This window comes from Neolamprologus multifasciatus, chromosome 7, assembly GCF_963576455.1.
Source record: "Neolamprologus multifasciatus chromosome 7, fNeoMul1.2, whole genome shotgun sequence".
NCBI lineage: Eukaryota > Metazoa > Chordata > Actinopteri > Cichliformes > Cichlidae > Neolamprologus > Neolamprologus multifasciatus.
Window position 1 is genome coordinate 46,750,875 of NC_140445.1, and position 22,749 is coordinate 46,773,623.

Genomic DNA, 22,749 nt, shown 5'->3' on the forward strand with positions numbered 1-22,749 from the left:
CTCCCTGAGCCTGGTTCTGCTGGAGGTTTATTCCTGTTAAAAGGGTGTTTTTCTTTCCCACTGTTGCCAAGTGCTTGCTCATAGGGTGTGTTTTGATTGTTGGGATTTTTTCCATATTTTTATAGGCTCTTTTTTTTTTTATTGTGTCCACTCCGTGCATCAGGATATTGGTGATAACAGGATGTGATAACACATGCAAACAGTTTTCCCCCAAAAGTAACCAAAACAAGCACTGCCGGGAGCTGTTATCCCAATTTTCCAGTTTGCGTAAACATACATAGACAGTGAGATGATAACAAAATAAATAAGACTCAAAGAAATGTATGAACATCCTGGCTAACCATGTGAAAAACTGGGGTTAGGGAATCTTTTGATTCAACAGCTGCTGAAGGTCTGCTTACGGTGGGGATCCCCTTAACCTTTTGCATTTACACACATTCTGATGAACGTTTTATGGAAAGCTTTCTTTAAAGAATGAGGCTGTCCCGTGGAGTTGATTCTCTGAGACATAGTAAATGCCAAACTATCGCCTAAAGAAGTATTACAATATGTTCAAGTGAACCCAGGCTTTTCTCTTTAATGTGTTCCAGATGTTTCAGAAGCGAGCATTTCATTTGGACAGCTCAAATCAACATGTTGGGTTGTTAAAGTGAAGGAGTCGTTGGCATTAATCTTAACAATCGTAAGCTCCCTCTTCTGTTTTAACCCCAGCGGCAGGTGTCTTAATGACACTACTTTGTTAACCTTTAAGTTCCTCCGTGATGACGTCCTGCAGAGTGATGCTAACAGATTGCAGATACACCTCTGGCTGTCAAAAGCAGAAAAAAAAAATCCAGATGTTAAATCCAGCGCATGGCTTAGAGGCTAGTGTTTCAGGCTTGTGGGATGATGTCACCGTCATGATACGTACCAGGAATAGACATCACCTAGGTTCACTGAGAAACCTAAGACTGACAGAAGGATGAAAACCTAAGCGCGAGGCATTAATCACTGCTTTATAATTCAAGCCGTGAAAGTAAAAGCATCTTCAGAACCGTTAAGTGCGTCTTCCACACTCCTGATGGTTACCGCAATGCATTAGCAAAGCAAAAAGGCCTCAATGGCAGTAAAATGACACCGTGGAAAAAGTTCCTAACACTATTGCCAGAGCAGTGCTAACAGTGCACTTCTCCAACGTGACTCAGTTTATGTGAGTTAGGAAGTGGGGTGAAGGGGAGAGGAGGGGGTGAAAACAAATTCAACTTTGCTTTCTTTGAGGTTTTTTCCGTCAGACGCAGCTGAAGCCTGGATGAGCTAACCACCTCTTTCCAAGGAGAAGGAAACAGTCGAAGTAGATCCAGCTTTTTTTTATTTTTTTTATTTTTTTATCATAAAAATCTTTTAATGGTTGCAAACATAGCAGTGTTTCAGTTTTCACATACCTGTACAGGTACCTACAGGTACATGCTTTTGGAATCATCAAGTCACCTTTACATTACGGCTCATACGTTGTTGTTGTTTTTTTTCTTTCTCTTAAAAATCACAAAGCAGCTCGCTTGGCTCATCATTGGGAAAAGATTGGACCTTTTTAAGGTCCAGAGTGGTGCTGCAGGGGCACATGGTAAAAACGTTATGGCTTAAAGTGCCAGCAGATGTCTATTAAAAAAAGGAAAAAGAAAAAAAAAAAGGGGGGGGGGGGATGCTGAGTGAAGGAAAGGTTTCAGCGTGCAGAGTCTGGGGAAGAAAACTTCTCCTCCAGCCCCACAGACAGCATACCTCAGAGGACACTGCATGCCCAGAGTTCTCATTTGTTTCCCTTAATGAAAAAAATCAGTCAGAGCTGCAGAGTACAGAAGCTAATGTGTTTTATGTCCCAGCAACAGCACAACCAAACGTATATCACACGTTTAATAAAAAATCATAAAAAATCTGAGGTCTCACAGTGAGCCGGGAGCGAGTTTCCCTGGAGCTTGCAATTGTGTGCGCAGCGCATTTCAAAGGGATACACTGAGGATGCTGCTGCTTTTGTGAATGAGCTGTTTGGCTTCTGCAGCCACTGTGATGACATGGACTTGACCTCTACGGTGCACAAGGATTACAGCGTTCTCCTCCTCCTCGAGCATCTGAAGGAAACAAAGGCAACAGATGGTCGAATCAAAACACATGGTGGGTCTGGTAATCCCTCTTCCGGCTCCTCCCGCTTGCTGCTGGGGCCAACGTCACAACTGGGCCAAGAAAAAAACAGAAGAAGCCAACTTTAAAGGCAGATTTGTGGCTCCATGTATTTTCGTTTTGGGAGGCAAATCCTGGATTACAGATTTAACTTTATAGCCAGATAAGTAACATGTAATAAGGATAAGTAATAAGGAACTGCTGAGATGGAATTTTGAGACGGGATCTGCTGGGAGTTTCTCACACAATCCCATCTCTAGGGTCTGAAAAAGAAAAAAAATATCCAGTGAGTGACAGTTTTCTGGTTGAAAATGCCTTGTTGATGTCAGAGGTCAGAGGAGAATGCAGAGACTGCTTTAAACTAATAGAAAGGCGACAGTAACTCAAATAGCGACTTGTTTCAACCGAGATGTGCACACACTGTGTCAAACCTGTTAAAACTTGTTAAAACTCTCGCTGGTCTGACGAGCCATGATTTCTGCTATGACCATCTACATGGTGGGGTCAGAGTTTGGCATATAATACATGAAAAAAACTACTTTGTATCAAACATTCAGGCCACTGGTGGTGGTGGATGGTTAACCACCACAGCCTACCTGAGAAGTGTTGCTGACCATGTCCGCCCCTCTATGACCACAGGGTACTTATCATCTGATGCCTGCTTCCAGCAGGACAACACACTGTGTCACAATATTAAAATCATCTCAAACTGGTTTCTTGAACACCACAATGGACCTCCACTGGGCTCCACAGTCACCAGATCTCAAAGATTTGCATCGGCAGCAACTGTGCAACACTATCAGGTTAATATGGACCAAAATCTCTGTGGAATTTCAGCATTTTGTTGAATCTATGCAATGAAAGCCTAAATAAAGGGTGTCCAACTTGGTACTGGGAAAGCGTACATATTAAAGTGTCCGCTGTGTTTAGTTCTTAGCATGGCTCTTTCTCAGGCTTAATCTTTACCTCTTTGTGCTAAATCTCTGTTTGCCTTTGGCTGCTGTTCTGTCTAGACCTTTGTCTTTTTATGTCTCTCTGTCTGCCCTCCTTCATCCCTCTGTCTTCTTGCCCTCCACTCAAATACTGATAAGGGGGTGGGGTGACCTAGACTTCAGCCTGACTGGTTCCAGATGCATCAGTGTGAGAAATCAAAGTGTTTTTCAGATGGTGAACGCACTTTCTTCTACCTGGTAGGCCCTGCAGATTAGACGTGTAGCTTTGCCACCTATAACAGATGTCAAGTCTCCTCAAGCCAGTAGAAATCGAAGTCTTTGTCTCTGTTGCTGCACAGAACGTCGGCCTTGAAAACTCCAGTTTCCTCCCCCCCCCCCCCCCCCCCCCCCCCACCCCCGCCTCTCTCGCACACACATTGTAGATACCAACACTGAGATTAGAGGTCACGTCTCCATTGGCTTCCACATTTACTCTCCTGGTCCTTTTTTTAATACTTCTTACTAAAACAGCATAGACTAAAGGCTGGTTGAGAAAGGACATTCCAGTGGGCTGGACTCAAAAAGCTTCTACATTCTTCTGGAAAGTCCCATTAAAATCTTTTGCCTTGGTTTATTTTTTTCTTCTTTTTTTCTATGTGTGTTTTTGGTAAGCCATCTGACCAGTCAACACAGCCTTACCCTCGGTGTGACAGCGGTAATGTCCCAAAAGACGGGGTTTATCATCCAAACCCAGTATCTTTTCTTACTTACAGACACTTTAATATCTGACTTACTTGTTAGTCCACTCAGCAGTGATACACATGAACAGTACGCTGGCAAAAAAATGGAAAACCAGAAATCCAACGAGTCAGACTGACGTACAGCCTGGAGCAACTACACAAAGAAGAAGTGATTCTGCGAGCCAGCATCATATTTCATCTGTACTAATGGTCTGTGAATGTGTGCTAATGTGACATCAGAATGCAGTTTGTGACTGGGTTTTGGCTTCTGAAAGACACGCGTAGTAAATACTCATTGCCATGTACGTCTCAGTACTGTCACATTAAGCTTTATACACTGTGTAACATCTATTTGCTTACATTTGTAGTTGGGAGAAAAAAAATGCCATTGACTAATCTTGTTAATCGAAATGTTTAATTGAGCTGTTTGTGTGTGCTGCAGCTTTAAAATGATAAGAACCGTGTTCCTTTGCACAAGCCCAAATAAGTAACACTTGCTTTAATGCCGTCACATGGGAAAGACCTGTTTCTCAAGACATGACAAAAGATCCAAAGATCATTAGATAGCAAGCGAGTCGGGCACGAGGTAGTTCAGGAAACCAGAGGGACTGCTTGGGAAACGACAACTCAGGCTTAGGTCAGACAAATACAGGGCAGGTAAAATGTTCTGAGATCGGGCAAAAAGACGCTGTTGCATCCAGACTGCTCTCTCTCTAATTCAAACAAAATGTAGACACAGGACTGCTGTGTCATCACATGGAAACTGCAGTGATGGTAGTTCTAATTTGGGTACTTCTGTATCTGTTTAAACCTTAACTCATTATTTTAAATCCAGCACCAGATATTTCCCTGAGCTCTAATTTAGAATTCGGCCTGTTATTCAAGTTCATGTGCAATGTGCAGCAGTTTCTTACTGCCTGAGAGCTAAACTGCTAAACTTCAAGCAACAGTAGTGTGTAATAGTGAAATAAAAACAACAGCAGTTTTTTAGGTATCTTTGACTTGTGACTGTTTTGTCATGTTGACTCAATCTTGGCCATGTGGTTTCCTAATGCACTCTTTTGTTTTAATGAGTGCTTTAAGTTGAGGTAGGTAGACAATTTTTTTCGTCAGACTCAACTCCAGGGGCAGGCCTAAAGGGAGGGCCAGAGGTGGCATTATCCCACATGAAATTTGATTGGCTCATGTTGCCCCTCCTTTTAGTGATGTTGTCATGACAGTGAGGAGATTAGACATGGGATCTGGTTCATGCCGCCCTTGATGTAGTGTTTAATAATGTTACACGTGGTAAAAGCCTTTGTTTAACTGTAGTTGGAAATGAAAGCATTTGTGTGAGACACCCTTTCCTTTTTTGTTTTTACTTTATTTGTTATCTACTCCATCCATCCATTTTTTCCTCATGCTTATCCGACTCAACATTGAAAGAGTTGGAGCTTATACCAGCTGTCACATATAGCTAGGTTGCCAGCCTGTTGCAGGTTTAACACGCAAACACGCTCAAACGCAAAAGCCGTTCCATCAGAGAAGACTGAACAAAGCAACACAATATTGGTGCTCTTTATTTGGTGACTTTGTTGACTTGATTGCTCTCTTGAAACTGCCTGGAGTTCTTTAACTTGAACAATGTGTTTGGACCTGTATTTACTGGAGCTATAAGGAAGCACATTTGTGTTTGGAGGACAACAAGCATGCTGTTTTGAAATGTTTCTCGAAAGCTGGCAACAGAAAGGATTTCATCTTGTGGAAAATTATCCTCATCGCCTTCAACCTGAAGGCTTCTGAACAGCTGCAAGAGATTGCCCATCTAACGAGCTGTCAAAGCGATGAAAAGTTTCAGGATCCTGCATGAGTGCCAGACTGATTTTTAAAATAATATTCAATTCAAAAAGTATGTTTAAAAAATGACTTCTTGTCAGCTTGAAAGGGGGTCATAGTTGCTTGATGAGGCCCCAGTGTAGGTGTTTGATCACATGCAACAGGGCAGTGTTTCTTATAGCAGTAATAGCACAGTGGTTTGGTGGTTAGCACTGTAACCTCACAGCAAGAAGGTCCTGGGTTGGAATCCAGGGTGTCATTCGGGTTCTCTTTAAATGATAATAATCCCATATAGAGCTATTCAAAACTATGTTTCTCACTGCCATTGTTTGTATTGACAACACATATCAATAAGGGGAACGGCATATGGGGATTCCCAAATATCATAATATTTTATGACTTTGTTATGTACATTACACCAACAGCTGATAACCATTTAAATACATACAGTAACAATTACATATACTGTACCCAGATAAATATAAAAACAACAAATGTGCAAAGAATTAAAACATTAAAATTGATCCCACTGACAGGCAACAAGCTATAAAGGATTTGGATATTTTAGGCACCATAGTTTGCACCTAATGAGCCTCAGAAAAACTGAAATCAGTGCTGCTCATTAAGAATAATTTTCTATCCACTTATTCTTCACTGCACTCTATAAGAACGATCTAAAGGAAAAATGGAGTTAACCAGCCGCTGCTTCCTTCTATCCGCAAAACCCCTCTGACTCAACGTTAGGTTAATGAGAATTATGTGTTTCTATCAAACAGGATGAAACACCCAGCCTACAGTTTAGCAATCTATAACTCTGTGTGGGCAGAAAAGCAAATAATCAACTCTTGTTTTCTGTACTTACACAAAACCAAACCTCTCTCTTGTCATACTGAAAAATGGCACAACTCACTGGGCTGTTACCACTCTTTGTTTTCAATTTCAAGTCACCTAATAATGGGGATGCCATTAAATCTGAGATTGTATTCCTTTTCCTAGGAAACCTTTGAATGTCTCTCCCTGTCAACCTTTCTCCCTATGGATTTCCAGTCAGCCGGTAGAAGTTCCCTCTGGAGACAACAGCCATTTCCTCAGAACAGCCTGCATTCCTGAAACACTGCCCAATCCCTGTAAACAACATTCCTGTTATGGGAAACAAAAACCACAAAAAAACATTATCTCATTGTCTGAACTAAGACTTCAACCATCCTCTTTTATTCTACAGATGATCTTATACACTAATCAGTTGCACGTGTTTTTGCCAACATTCTCCTGAAGTTATCAGACAAGTTAGAGTGCAAAGACTGAAGTGATGTGCACACCACGTTCAGCACAGATTCTCATAGAACTTCATTTTAAACATTAGATGACTTAACTGACAAAACTCCCATCATGGCAACAGAAATAAGTAGGCTAAAGGACACACTTAGTCTTTCCTGAAACTGTTGCAAGTTATCCTCAGTCTGAGCATTGGTGTTGCCGTTGATGAAAACTAAGTGCATTTTAGCGTAAAATGCTTTGAAATTCAGAAATTTCCTAATGATCTTGTTGCCTGTGATGCTTATCTAGCATTTCTATAAACTAATTTGAAAGTTAGCCGCAGCTTTCCAGAGAATTTGTGATTACACAGCGGACAGATGTGGGCAGACATTAATGTCTGCACCCACTGTATTTACAGGTGAGGGGAAACAAAGAGAGCGGCCTGGAAGAAAATGGAACGATTAGCTGGAATTCATGGCGAGACTGAGCCGACACACACACACAAATAAGCAAACAGACTTCACACAGGAGACATGTTGAGTGTGTATGAATTGCCGAGTCTGTATACTGCATGCCTGATGTTTGTGGCGTATAAAAGTAATTGCACTAACCTGACAGTGTCAAATTCACCAAAAAGCTTCTTTTTGCATATGAACACATTTGAAACCTGCAGAAACTACTCGGGTAGGTCCTGAGAGGAATGTCTGTCTCTTCAGCTGCTGAGGGCTCCCAGAATAACTAGTCCCTACAGTTTCACACTAGAAATGAAATATATTTAGAATGGTTTTGATACTTTTGGACCATATGACATGGAGTTAATACAGATCATAAATCCTGGTTTAAATGCTTTGACTGTTTGTCCCTGTCCACCTGTGGCTGAGCAGGTACTGTGCAGCAGTTCTTATTTTCCAAAAATGACACAAAGTGAGAGGGAGTGAGAGCGCACACATTTTGATGGAACATGCTGGAAATTATTAAACATAATTTTCTGACTCATTTTGGGCCATTTTATTGCCAGGACACAGGTTTTATATTACAGGCATCCCCTCTCCAAGATATTTGTGCAACAATGGTGTAAAACAAAAGAGACACTTATTAACTCGTAGATCATTACACAACTGTTAGAAAGCAATACAAATATCAGAAAATTTTCCAAACATTTTGAAACAAAGAATTGAAAAACACTTGAAACTTATTTCCTTATATGACTTGATACGGACTTAGGTTCGAATTGTCGGATGTCATGTTTTATTTATTCTCATGTTGTAAGACGCTGCTGTCATTCTGTTTAAAACTTTCCAAAACAGTTCTTCTGTGCTGCAAAACAGAGGTGCACATGGTATTTTAAAAACACACTTTTGGTTCTTTGGTGCCCACAGGAACCCTGCATCTTGCCGTGTTCAATTCAATCCAGTTCTACTTATACTGCGCCAAATCAAAACAACAGTTTGCCTTAAGGTGGTCTATATTGTAATGTAATGAACCTAGAACACTACTGAGAATGCCCTGACAATTAGATGACCACATATAATCAAGCACTTGGCTACAGCAGGAAGGAAAAATCCCCTTTTAACAGGAAGAAAGCTCCGAAAGAACCAGAATCAGGGAGGGGCGGCCATCTGCCACGACTAGTTGAGGTGATGGGGTTGTCACATAATGTTGGCCAGAGTGATATATTATATTGTATTGTCCAAGATAAAATTTTGATCTGGAATGCGAGCTGTGGATCTCTGCTTTTTCCTCTTCTTTTCATACTTTTAAGATATCTCACCAGTGGCCTGCCCTATCTTCTTGCTTTGTTTTTTGGGATTGCACAGACTTTGTGCAATTTTATATTTAGGACCACATTTCAACTTGCCCCTACACCTGGAAGTGGTGGTTGGACAGAAATGTGATACTTTCCCAAACACTCTGATTGGTTGGCATCATTTAAGTTCACATGTACTGGCTTAAAAACACTTTCTGTTGCCCTGGGGCAGTGCTGTGCTGTACAGGGTTAAAGTTTAAGGCTATGGCGTAACAATACACCTATTTCACAGTATTTAGATTTGCTGTAGCAGGACAAGCCAAGGTGGGGCAAATGATTACGCAAGTCCACTCAGCAGCTTTCTCAGTGAATCATAATAATCTAACAGACTCTGCATTACAAAATGGGATTGTCATTTAAATGTTAGCGATTGATCCACAGCTACACTTTTTCTTCTAAGCTAGACATGACTGCAGAAAAATATCAGACCAAGGAAGCTGCAGTTTTTGAATGCAGCTGATGAATTACACATTACTGTATTCAGTTTCATAGATATTGAAACTTCAAAGGTACAGTGTGTAAAATCTCACCACTACATGTCACTAGATTGTCGATTGCAGTCAACTGAATTCAGTTTTCTTACCTCTCTCAGTTCAAGTGCATAACCCTAGCTACATTAGCTACTGTAGGACAAACAAGCCTGGCCACTGTTCTTCTTTGAGTATATTTTTGTTATATGAGTATATTTGATTATTTTTTTGAGTATATCTTGAAAGTGTCTGCAGGTAAGTGCTGCGGTTTTCGCCCCTGTTAGCTGCTGTTAGCCTCAATTTGGTGCTTTTAGCTAACATTAAAAAAACTTTCATAGAAGTGGATTTAACATTGTTGTACTCAGAAACTATTTAGAAAGTGTGATTTTTAGAACACCTGAGCCTAACATTAGCTGGTGTAATGTTAACTTATAACCACCTGTTGTTGTTGTTTAACCGGCTCACTGTCAGCTGTCCAGAGACAGGTTTGCATGTGTAATCTAGTGACAATAAGTAATTACAATAATATCTGGAATAAATGAGCATGTTTAGACATGTTTTCTCCTGGAGAGACCTATTTGTGGAGTACGGTGAGCGGTGCTTTGTGTTTGTGTATCACTAACATGATTCTTGTGTTTTCGACTGTGCATCATTCACTGTAAATAAACTCACTGAACTGAACCTTCAGGTGGTTTCCATGACAGTGAATATTCTACCTTCTCTGTTTTTTTTGATTTTATCTTATAAATAAAAAAAATAAAGGCATAGACCTCCATGAAAGTAAATGTCACTGCATGTAAATAAATATGAAAATACAATCCCCTCCCAAAAGACAAGCAAACAAGAACACAGGATGCTACAATGTGGCTGTGCAAACACAACTGACAGCTGATGACTACTTCAAGGGAATGAGAGGCAGGTGTGCTTGCAGGTAAGGCTCAAGTGACTGCAGACGAGACCTTCATTGTAGTATTCTGACTTGCCATAGCAGGGATGGAGGCATGGACTCGTTTTTTTAATGATCTCATATAAGCCTAATGACAACAGGCGTTATTAATGTAGCAACTTTATCTCTGTACAACTAATGGGCTAGTACCAACTAGAGATGGCACGATACCACTTTTTTATGTCCGATACCGATACCGATATCATAAATTTGGATATCTGCCGATACCGATATGAATCCGATATAGTGTGTTTTTTAATCAACAAAACGTTTTTTTAATAACTTGCTGCATTTTGTATAAGTTTATACTCAAGTTTAAATAAATAACAACACTAAAGCTATTCTGTTATACCTGTATGTAAAAAATACACTGCGTCCAAAATATGTCATAGTTCAGCAACACTGATCAATCTAATAAAGTTAAACCTGCTCCATCCTCCCTATTCTGGTATTTTAAAGAGTACTTAGAAGAAATTTTAAGCAACCTAACTAATAGGGTTGCAAACTCCCAGCAAAAAAAAAAAAAAATAGGGAACCACCTTCCACCTCATGATGCTTAATCGATGTAATCAAATTTAATTTGATGCAGGGGGAAAATGCACAAAAATAAATTATTTTTCAAGAATAATTAAATAGATTCAACATCTTTCTTCAACAGAATTGCACAGATGGTATCTTCCCAAAGGAAAAAGTACTATAGCTTACTAGGGTATATTAGACTTAACAGTTACTATATACAGTAATGGACTTCTATATATTTTACACAAGATTAAAACTTTGGGTGTAAGAGTCAGATAATTATTTATTAAAAACTAGACATTCTAAATGAGAATAAGAAAGAAAAGTATGTCTTTGTGCCCCCTTTTCCCTGTTCATGCCCTATCGGCCCCCCTGGCTAAACTTTGCTAGATCCGCCCCTGCACAATTACCAGCTACGTAGAAAAAGATCCTGGTGTAGAAAGTAATATTAAATAAATTCTAACAACAGCTTATCAAGCTTAAACGTGCTGCTGTTGTTCAGCCGCTGGTTTCCTCTTTCTGGTGAGAAGTGGGCCAAAAACTAAGAAGAGAGACAGACTCGCGACAGAAAAGCCGATCAGCTGATCATTAAGCTGTTTCACGATTGAAGCAGCAGGAGAGAGAGAGAGAGGCAGTCGCTCCAGGTATGGTTGTTAAGCTTAACGTGGGAACGCTTTACAGACATTCAGAGATGAACTTACACACTTGCTTTACTTCTCTCTGGGAAAACCTCCTCATAGATGAAATGCTGGTCTGCTAGCAAGGCTACAAATACACACAGCCGCTCTATCACGTGATGCACACTGCTGCTACGTGCTACGGTTATGAGCCGAGTTACGCCGCGTAGCAAGTTTTGTGAGGTGCTTTTTTGATATTTAATGGATCGGATTACATTTTTTATTTCTCGCCGATATCCGATCCAGTAATTTGGGTCAGTATCGGACCGATACCGATACGTAATATCGGATCGGTCCATCTCTAGTACCAACAGATCTGACTGCACTCACAATGGTATGTGCTTGATGTAACACTGAGTTGTGTAACTTTTGTATTGTATGTAGCTGCTATTTTTTTTTCAAATAGAGTGCAGGAAAGAAAAAATTGTTGATATCTAGAACGTTTAAGAACGGGCCAAAAGAAGAATTCAATTCAGTTTTATTTATAAAGCACCAAATCTCAACAACAGTCACCTCAAGGTGCTTTATAGTGTAAGGTAGACCTTACAATAATACAAAAACCTCCCCCAAATCATATGACCCCCTATGAGCAAGCACTTTGGCAACAGTGAGAAGGAAAAACTCCCTTTTAAAAGGAAGAAACCTCCAGCAGATTCAGGCTGAGGGAGGGGCGGCCATCTGCAGAGAATGATAATAACAATCAAAAAAATGTATCCAGTTATCAATAATGAATCAAATCCTGCAGATATATTTTTGAGGCCCAAACCACTTAAGAATCTTGCCTTCACTTTCATTTTGAGTGTAAGATGAAAAACAAAACAAAACAAAGAACCACAGGCTTCTTTTAGACAGGCACTGGAATGATGATTTTAACAGTGACAGTCATCCATACACACACTTTAGCAAAGCTATCTCATACCAAACTTGCTCCTCGCTGTTCTCCCTCGGGTCAGATAATCTGTTTGAGAAACAGAGCAAATGTCAACACTGAAAAACTAACACTAGGCTGTAGAAATGATACAGCCAAGCGTAACTAAAGGGTTTTATTGCAACAACACAGACGTCCACGCTTTGTGATTCACTGCTCTCTGATGTACAGTACTCATTGCTTGATGTTTCCACTGTTATTGACCACACTGTTTTGGGAAGAGTGTTACTCAGTTGCTTGTTTTTAATGGTGAATATGTATTGTTGGAATGAAACACTGGAATGTTTTCATAGTCAACCCCTCCATCATTGAACACAAACTCTGAGAATGAAATACATCCAACTGGGACTGGTTAACTGGTATGAAAAAGTTTTGGGCATGAGTTTTTCCCCCTGTTTTCTTAAATATTGTCGAGGGACAAGAAACACAATAGAGTGTTAGTATCTGACACTTAATCTCCACCAAGGAGGTTATTTGTCTGGTTGCCTGTTTGCTAGAAGCAACCCTCAAAAACATTATGGATGAACTGGCATGAACGTTGTTAATGGAGGCGGGACTTTATTTTTAAATGAGCTTTTGATCTGGATCCCAGAATCTTTTAAGGACTGATTCGCGCTGTGAGATTTGACATTTTGCAACATAGCTTCACAAATATCCTGATGATATTGAACAGTGTGTGAGGACTGCATCCTTTGGGGTGTGGTGTGTGGTGGTCCCTGTACAAGTGTAGGAAGAGCCTGGCTCACATTCTCAGAAGTAATCCAGACTTATTCTTCTCAGACAGAGGCTACGTCCACACTAGCCCAGATAGATTTGAAAACGGCGTTTTCGTCTGAAAACGCTCTGCGTCCACACTAGCGTTTTTTAGTCGTTTTCACAGAGTTGCGGGTCCACATTGAAATGGCTAAAAATGCTTATTTCTTGTGCGTGAAACACAAGAAGATTCGACCTGCCTCATTTAGTCTGCCACTTATTTACTTTCCGGCTCTTTGAAAAGTCGCGGCAAAATGTTGAGGAAAAGCATAGAGATTTTTAAATGGACTAACAATGAGGTGGAGTTGTTGCTGCGAGTAACACAAAAGTACAAAGTTGCAAAAGCGAGTGAGAGTTAAAGAATTTGAAGAAAAGCTATCTGGAGCATGTACAAACTGATATTAATCTTTAATAGGGCTGTCAAAATTGAAAGCAAACACAACAACAACAACAACAACAACAACAAACAAAACAACTGCTGTATAATGCCCTCCGTTATCTTAGTTTAATTGGTCACATGACTGCATCATATGACTAACATGCGTCATCGTTTTAGAAAGTCTGCGTTTTCGCTGTCCACACTGCGACGTGACAGCACCGTTTTCAAATGTATGCGTTTTTAAGAGCCTTTTGAAAACGCTGTGTTTTCCATGAGCGAAAATGCATTAGTGTGGGCGTAGCCAGAGTTTGTAGGGGCTGCCAAGTGCAGAGGGTGTTGGATTTAAGGGTCTTAGGATCTCACCCCTGCTTTTTGCAAATGCTGTGTTTTTGCTGGCTTCACTGAGTGATGACCTCCCGCTTGCACACTCTGCAAGTGTGAAACAGCTGGGATGAAAACTTAACTCCACCCGAAGTTTTCTCTGCTGGAAAACCCCACTATGGGTTAGGATTAGTAATGAGTTGTGCCCCAAGTGGAGGAGTTCACATAATTTTTAATCCTTGAAATCCTCACCTCAGGACACAGCTTATTTTTACGTATGAGTAAAGAAGGGAGTGCGAGATTAACAGACAGATTGATTCATAGTTTTAAGTAATGTGGACAGTGTACTATTCTGCTGTTGTGAAGCAAGAGCAAAGCTGTCTGTCTACCCACCTCACCCCTACGGTCATGAGGTCTTAGTAGTGACTGAAAGAAAAATACAGCATGAAAAGCACAGACAGTGACTGTTATAACTTCGTTCCTCTCCAGGGCCGGGTGACGAACCAACAAGAACACAACCAAAAGTGCCCCAGAGACCAGTTGTATGACACACTTTGCACTGCTTCCATCTGAAAACAGAGCTTACTGCAGGTAGATGGGCCATCCCCAGACAGCCAGCAGACTGCAAACACACTCTGCATGAACTCTGCTTTAGATTTAGGTTAAGTTAAGGAGCTCTGTCAGTTGGGAGGGGCTCAGAGTAGAGCTGTTACTTCTTCACATCAAAACAAGTAAGTTGAGGTGGCTTGGGCATCTGACTCCCTCCTGGATGTCTCCTAGGTGACATGTTTCGAGCATGTCCGACTAAGGAAGAGACCCTAGAACAGGTTGAGCATACAGTGGACAGATAATGTCTCCTGGTTAGTTTGGGACACCTTGGTGTCCCCCTAGAAGAGCAGGAAGAGGTGCCTCAGGGAAAGGAAGGTCTAGAGGTCTATGTTCAGAGTGCTGACCACATAACCCAGAGCAGGAATAGCGACAGAAAATGGAATAAAATGTTCACAAATAAATATCACATTCCCAAAACATGATCACAGACTTATCCTGATCCTTCTGGATTCACAGACTCAATACTCAATGGTAAACAGGGAAATTTCAGCTTCGGAGAAGATATGTTGCCTTGAACGGTTTATACTAGTGATCCCACTTTGAGTTCTTAAAAAGAATAAGAGTAAGAAAACAAACAAAAAGACCTCATTAACTGTGACACTATCTAAGGACTTAACAGGACACTTAATAGTAGTTTGCCATAGACCTCTAGTCCCTCAGTATCCGTTCAGTGTAACAGACAGACTTTATAAAGTTTCTCAGTTACTCTTTAGAGGTGAAATTCAAAGTGGGAAAATACAAATCCCAGATAGCCTTATCAAAGAGTCTACAATAAGAGTGTGACCTATAACACAGGAGTGAATGAGCTGAGCCTGGTTATCTGGTAACCTCACGCTCTGTGCAAATGCTGGAGTTTAAGAATGGACCAAAGGGAAGACGATAAGAGGGGAAAAAAAGAGACAAAAACGCTAAATCTACCCTGGCTGCTCAGCCATGGAGGCATGCCAAGTTTGTTTTCCTGTCATGTTTGCAACCCGTGATTTTTGTTGTCTTTGTCCTCCTCTGACTCAAGCATTCCTCAATGGGTTGAGACTAAACTGTGAACAGATAGTGCCAGAAATTAGCCACATCCCAGCAAATCTTCCTCGCCAGCAATGAAAACACCCACTCACTTTGTAAACAAGTCACATTCCTGGTGTCTAAACTGTCAAGTGAGCTCACAGAAGATGTGTTAGTATGATTCAGGCCTGTGCAAAGTGCACATTGTTTTCCTGTGCCAAAACAAAAACAACGCCACGGTAGAAGCGAGGACAGTGCTGTTATGTATGCATTCATATTAGAGTGTAGGACACTGCAGAGCTGTCATTGACTTTTCTTCACATAGTCAAACAAGAAAAATGTTTGATCTTCTTTAAATCAAGTAAAGCTGCTGCACACGTACAACACCGCAAAGAAAACACACTTTTTAAAAGCATTTATTCTTCAGTGGATGATGTAAGTGTAAAGTTTGTTAAAGGTTTTTTTTTCCCAAGGCACGTCTACAATACTGTCATGATCACTTGATCTGTTCTCAGACTTGAGCTAAAAAACAACATTTTACAGCTGTTTTCACAGGAGAACTCCCCTTGAAAACCTTTTATATTTTGCACTGGTTGCAAACATAAAGCTCATTGTTTGGCAAACAGGTATTCAGTCCACACTCTCGACTGCTTTAGAATTTGATTAAAGAGCAAAGTTTTTCCACCCACTGGATGGTTCACATTGTTACGTGGTGGCCTGCGGAGCGACGCTGGTGATGAACAACAGTGGAAGCAGACATTGCTGTTGAATTTCCAGAAGGGTTCTCGCTTAAAATAACTTCTCACTTGGGTCCTGCATACCACGTCTGGGCCTCCACCCTGCTCCTGCACCTTCAGGTCCACCTCAGGACCGCACTTCCTCGGGTTGAGTTACAGATTGGCGTGTTTCATTTCCAAAATCGACACAGAGTTTGCACAATATTTCTCTTCTACAAACCCACCTTTGACTCAGAAGCAAACCGTAAAAATTTGTAGAACATGAGGGAAATATTTTTTTTTTGTTCTCTGGTGAGGTAAACCCTCCCAAAATTGTTTTCCATTTTATTTTAATGAGTGTGTCTTAAAACTCATGCAATTTGTTTTTCTTGCTCCATGCAGTGACACAATAAACCCTGGAGGGAGAGCTCCACCCCACCCCAACAATCACACAACCCAAATCTGATAACCTGAGTGACTGGGAGCCACCCTGATGATTCCCTGTTGGGGTTTTGGCCTCTGTTCATGATTTCTGGGGTGGGACGAGGAGGTGAGGTGGACTTAAGATAAAAGGAGGCTTGGTTGCAGCTCTCTGTAGTCAATCCCACTCCACTGTGGGGTATTACACACACATGTGCACACTCTCACACACAAAACAAAACAGAGATTTCCATGACAATAGTGTTCCAGCCAAAGGGAGTAACAAAGCAGGACGACCACAGTGCCTTTCTCACAGACCAGGGTACTTGCTCAGTCCTGGCTTGGAGGAATCATCTGTTTTTCTGGTCAGGCCATAAACCAGAGAAGCCATTTGAGTGACTTCAGAGGGAAGCTGCCCTGCTGGTGCGGCTGTGTAGTCAGCTGAGGAATGAACTGTATGGGATTAGAAAAGACTGGAGGTCAGTTGCTAAAAGGGACAATATAGAGTAGGTTGTCCTTCCTGTTATTAACTTATTAACTACATTATATCCAATAAGCTAACTGCTAATGTCTTGGAGCTAAAAAGATACTGAGCAACAAAAGGTAGAATTATTCTGTTTACATGGACAGTCAGGGATTATGAATTACAGCGGCTTTGCCAACACAACTGGACAATTCCAATGTGCTGTTCCCAGTTATTCCCAAATTCATTAATTTTGACAGTGAGTCCAAGGATTAATCCTTGGATGAAATTTCTTATAGCAGTCAGGGTGCTGTTGCCTAGCCTGTGGAGGTCTGTGTGGCCCTGCATGGAAAAGCCTCCCCAAACCACCAAACTGGTCTTTATGAACAATGTTCCAGGCAACATAATGTTCTCCAGCTTCTCCTGACACATGCAAATCTGTCTCATGTGCTCAGCATGAACCTGCTCTCATCTATGAAAAGTACAGTGAACTTGCCAGTTATGGTATTCTTTGTGAAATGCCAATGCCAGTGTTCATCCTTGCAAAAAGGAAGAGATGCCGGTCCCGCTGGTGGGTTAAAGACCTTCTACAGCCCTGTCCAGCTCTATTGGCATAATTGCCTGTCTCCTGGAATCTCCTGTGCTGTGCTACTGTGCTGGGAGATACAGCAAACCTTCTGGCAATGGCATGTATTGATGGGTCATGCTGGAGGATTTGGACTACCCGTGTAACCTCAGTAGGGTTCAGGTATTACCTCACGCTACCAGTTGTGACACCGATCCTTGGTAAATGCAAAACCAGTGAAAAAGAGACAGAAAAGATGAGCAGGGAAAAAATGTCATTCCTGTTTTGCTGCCCCTCTAGTTCACCCATTCTGAATTTTAACTAACCAGATCGATATCCCAGAAGTTAAAGTGATTTGATGCTTTACTGTGATTAAAAGTGTTCCTTTACTATTTTTGAACACAATATTAAATCTGTTACTATCTCCAAAATCTAACCTTTGCATGTTTTCTTGGGCAGGTCTCTCTTGAAATAGAGATTCTAACCTCAGTGATTTTTTATTAAACCTGGATAAATAAACCACAATTAATAAAATAAATAATAAGTTTATAATTAACAGACCAGGCTGTAGCTAAAACTGTAGGGAATTATCATCATAGCAGAATGAGTGCCAGTTTCTAATTGATATCATCCGCACTGTTTATTGTCACACACTGGGCAGCACTAAGCAACATAAAACTATCATCTGTTATCTACCAGCTGTTTGTGTGTGAATGAAAGGCCTTTCTACTCTCAGGACCAACTGCTGCAACACGGTTGTGTTTCACTCCTCTGGCCCCGGCCCAGCATGTACCGACCATACACGTGGCCCATGGGGACCACCTCAAAACCTCCTCTGACAGCTGTGGGCAAGTGCAGAGTTGCTGTTTGTGTGTTCAGACTGAATCTTAGGCGATACTTTTACAATACGGACACATGTATTGAGCATCATTTATTTTAGTGCCGCATGCATGCAGTTCATTCCTTCCATTTATCATTATCATTCCAGATAAATAAGCAATAAATCAAAATATGACACTTTTGGTGTTTACAACTGCATCAGTACTGCAGGAACTCCCAAAGGAATTTGAATCTTTGCAATAACTCAGTGACTTTCAGTTCCATGTGCCAGGGTCTAAATTAGGTTCTAATGACCTTAAACAGTCCCTGCTTGGGGCCAGTATAAGTACAGAACTTGGAGTTTGGCGGGCAGTGCTGAACACTTCTGATTGGTCAGGTACACATCTTTGTGTTTTTCCACCGCTTACTGGATTCAAGGGGAGCAGCTGCCTGTGAAAATGGTGGGTAAAAACAGCACGGACTAATTTTGACTAAACTTTGCAGGTCTTTGGACTTTTGGAAGGGAGGAGGATATGCAGACAATCATAGTTCTGCAGAACCCCTGCTTACAATTTCAGAGCACTGTGGATGGAAACACAGTGCATTTGTTTAATTTCTGTATCTGCAACCCCGAAGGGAACATAAATGCTAATCTGACTGTTTAATCATGGCAACAGGGTATGAGCTGCAGAGTATTCATTCAGAAGAGGTCAAAACTCCAGCAGCACACCTGCCAACAGGGTTATAGCTAATCACATCCACATTTATACCATATCCTAGTTTAAATCCTGTCTGGGTTTTATTCTGACGCTGATCAAAGCCACAAAGCTGAAATGTGTTGGTGGATGAAGCTGTTCTTTGTACTGTAATTGTACTGTACTGGAAGTTTGGACTCTTCAAAGGCCGACGTGTGTCACAACTTTCAGCACTGGAGTGGGAGATGTCATGGGAAGGTGGGAACAGCACGCCCTGAAAGGCATTCAGTATCAATACTGAATGCTGGTATTGGTATCGGATGTATACTGGTGCAAGAGGGTCAATACCTTACAGTACCTACCAATTAAGTTCAGTACTTAGCCCACTGAACCGTGTTAATTATTGTTATTCTTTTGGAAATAAAAAAAATATCCCTCAAACATGAACTATGAAAAATGTCCAGACCTTTTTGTGTTGACTGACCCCAAATCAGCTTCTGCACAGTTACATTCCAGGCCTCCAAAAAATTCATTAAAAACTGAAAGGTGTGTTTTGTTGTATTAACTAATTATTGTGGAAATTACAATGATTTATTAGTCAGTGAAATGTGTTCAGAATTTTCAAATGAATGAGGATTCATCTCATAAATCATGACACGCTGCTCGCTCCTATATATAAGCTGTCTTTATTTGTTAGAAGTATCGGCAACACTGGCTCTGTATTCCTTGGTATCAGATTGATACCAGAATGAGCATTACCAGCACTAGCATCCAGTTTAGGTAAGTTCCTTTGTTGTGTGCTCTTTGCTGTGTGTCGACAACTGCTGGAGTCTGTAGATATTGTAACCTGAATAAAATCCAAAGCAAACAAAGTGACTCAGAGCCTGCGTATAAGAGCTAAAGCCAATGTCAACACAGTCCAACTCAGTCTCTTATTGAAGGTTAACACACAACGTTATGCTGTTAAACTCAAAGAGGCTGGAAATAATGCTGACTTAACTAGTTGAAGCTTTCATTATAAATTCACTTTATCTACAAGTTTTTAATAAAAGACTGGTCAAGTTTTGGACAGAAAAGGAGAAGATCATTTCTCCTTTTCTTCTTAAAAGACAAGCAATTTTGCCAAAAATTCAAGTGCATGTCTTTGCGTGTTTTTCAGATTTGGCAACTTTGACTGCAGGAAAAAGGGTGTGTGTGTGCGCGCGCGCGCGTGTTTGTTCTCCAACTCTGCATGCACAACAAAAATCTGATGTGTCACTTTTTCTAGCCCTGTGAAATCGCAGTTGAACTTCAAGCATTTCTTTTCTTTTTTTAATGGTATCTCAAGAATGGTAACGCCTTCCTCCCTCCTTCATGTGTTTTCATTCTTGTTGGGCTTTTGGGAGGGAGGAGGAGCCAGCTTGTTCCAAACCAAGCGATTGTTGGCTTACTTTCTTCAACCTGGTCAAAACTTTAAGAAACTGCTTTAAGAAACATCTTTAGGTTAAGATAAAGATTGTGAAGCAGGAAGAGGGGATCCTGTGGTTACAGAGAAACATCTCTGCTGAGATACAATCAGATTTGTGGGTGGTGTCCACTTAGCATCAGGAGAAGGAAATGATTTCTCCCTCAAAGAGGGTTTGCATGTTTTGGCAGCAGTGCTGAGATCTACAACACCGCAACCTTTTTGGTGCCAGAACTAAAATTCCTTCTCCAACAAGTTTGTTATCAACACTACAGGGCAGCACATACCCCGGTTTGAACTTAGGGGTTGGCTCGACACACACACACCAATCCAGATTCCTTTTCATCATTTCATTTTCAGTTTCTTCAAGTTTGTTTTCTAAACTTCTTTCGGTTTTGGGGAAGTTCTTTAGCAGTCCTCATTTTTTTCTGTATTCCTAAAAAAAAAAAACATTTATCTTGCCAGAGCGCGCGACTTGTCATGCGCGGCGCTCCTCTGAGTTATGACCTAAGCACACATATGTGGAGGAACAGCTGTGCCAGGTATGAAACCTGCGTGACGTGAGCTCGAATCCGAGCTGCAGCGGACCAATGAGAAGCCGGGAGAAGACTGCAGAGCACATGAAACGTAAGGAGCTCGGAGGAAGCATGAATGCAAAGGCCATTCACTGGAAAGAGTGACGGATGGAGACAGAGTGAGCTTTTGAATGTGAGCTCACAAATTCAGGAACACTTCAGCCCTTCACACTGGCCACCTGCACCCTAACGCCACCTGGTGGCCAAAAAGGGAAATATTTCAATTCAATTTTATTTATATGGGCCAAATCACAACAACATATAAGGGATCAGTCAAGGAACTTCTCTCTGGGTTAATCTCGTTAAAAATAAAGTCTCTTTTTAGAAATCACTTTGTTTATGCCTGTAAATATCAAAACAAGCACATGGGCAGCAACGCAGGATGATTTGATTTGATAACTGGCAAACTACTTAGTGGGAAAGTGCAGACTTCCTCTATTCCAGCATGCAGCAGAGTCTGGTTGGCCAAAATGAAATTTAAACGGCTCACTTCTGAAATGCAGAAACATCTGTCATAAACATTTATGTTTATAGTTTTGCTTTATGGTTCAGCTTAGAGCCCAGTGATCCAGTAGTGTCCAAGAGTGTAATAAGCATTAACTTAATATTAATGTTAACTAAATATTAACTAAAGCATGTAAGAAGTGGGGTTACTGGTAACTGTATTTTGCAGTCTTGGCACTTATAAAAGTCAGACAGATTAACAAACACAGGTTTTGTTGTGCAAACATTTTTATTTCCATTAGTACTGAGAACAAAGTCTGAGACATACTGAGGCTTTAGAGGACATTTCTACTGTTCCAGAAACAAGTTTTCTCCTAATAGTGCTTTTTATTGTCGTGAATGCACCTGCAGTTTACAGATAAGTTTCATCTCTGACAAAATACACGTAGCCTGAATATGAATTGATGCGTGGGGAATGACAGAAATAATAAATAATGAATGAGGAGAGGAGGTGGTGATGAAACCTGCAGTAAGCAGGAAACAGAGAAGTGACGGGCACCTGCACAAACACACACACACACACACACACACACACACACACACACACACACACACACACACACACACACACACACACACACACACGTCATATCTATATCATTTCAGTCTAGCTGAATGTAGTTACATGTACATACAGAATACCTTATGATGCAAAACATGATATACACTCTCCCCTTGCCACTTTATTGGTTATATCTGTGAAATCTATCCATCCCACTGCAACAACTGTGCCTATTTTTTTTCAGTGTTTTTTGACCTCAAAGTATTATGAAAGCATGGGACAAATATCACCCCACAGTATGTGTGTGAGAGCTTTGTAAAAGTGTAAAAGAATCAAAGGCTGAAGTCTTTTACTGGACTGGAATAAATCTCACAGTGTAAAGTGGTCCACGGGTTTAGATTTCAAAATGTTAATTGGGCCCAAAACCGTACTCTAAATCACAATATTTACACATAAAACAGGAAAAGATGCTGCAGGAGGGAAACTAACTTTTCATTTACTCAGTACGCTACAAAAATAGACGATCAATAGAAGAAGAATACTCCATTGTATATTCAGTATATGACTAGAAAAACAAAGCTGTCATTGGTAGACAGGATGAGGAAAAATGTACAGCAAATAATCAAACAGTTTTAAGAAAATACGTTGTTTAAGTCTTTTTTTTTCTTTCCTTTTTTTAGTGGATCAAAAGTTGTATCCAGTATTTTTTATTGTGCACTTTCACTTCCTCTTGCTGTGTTTCA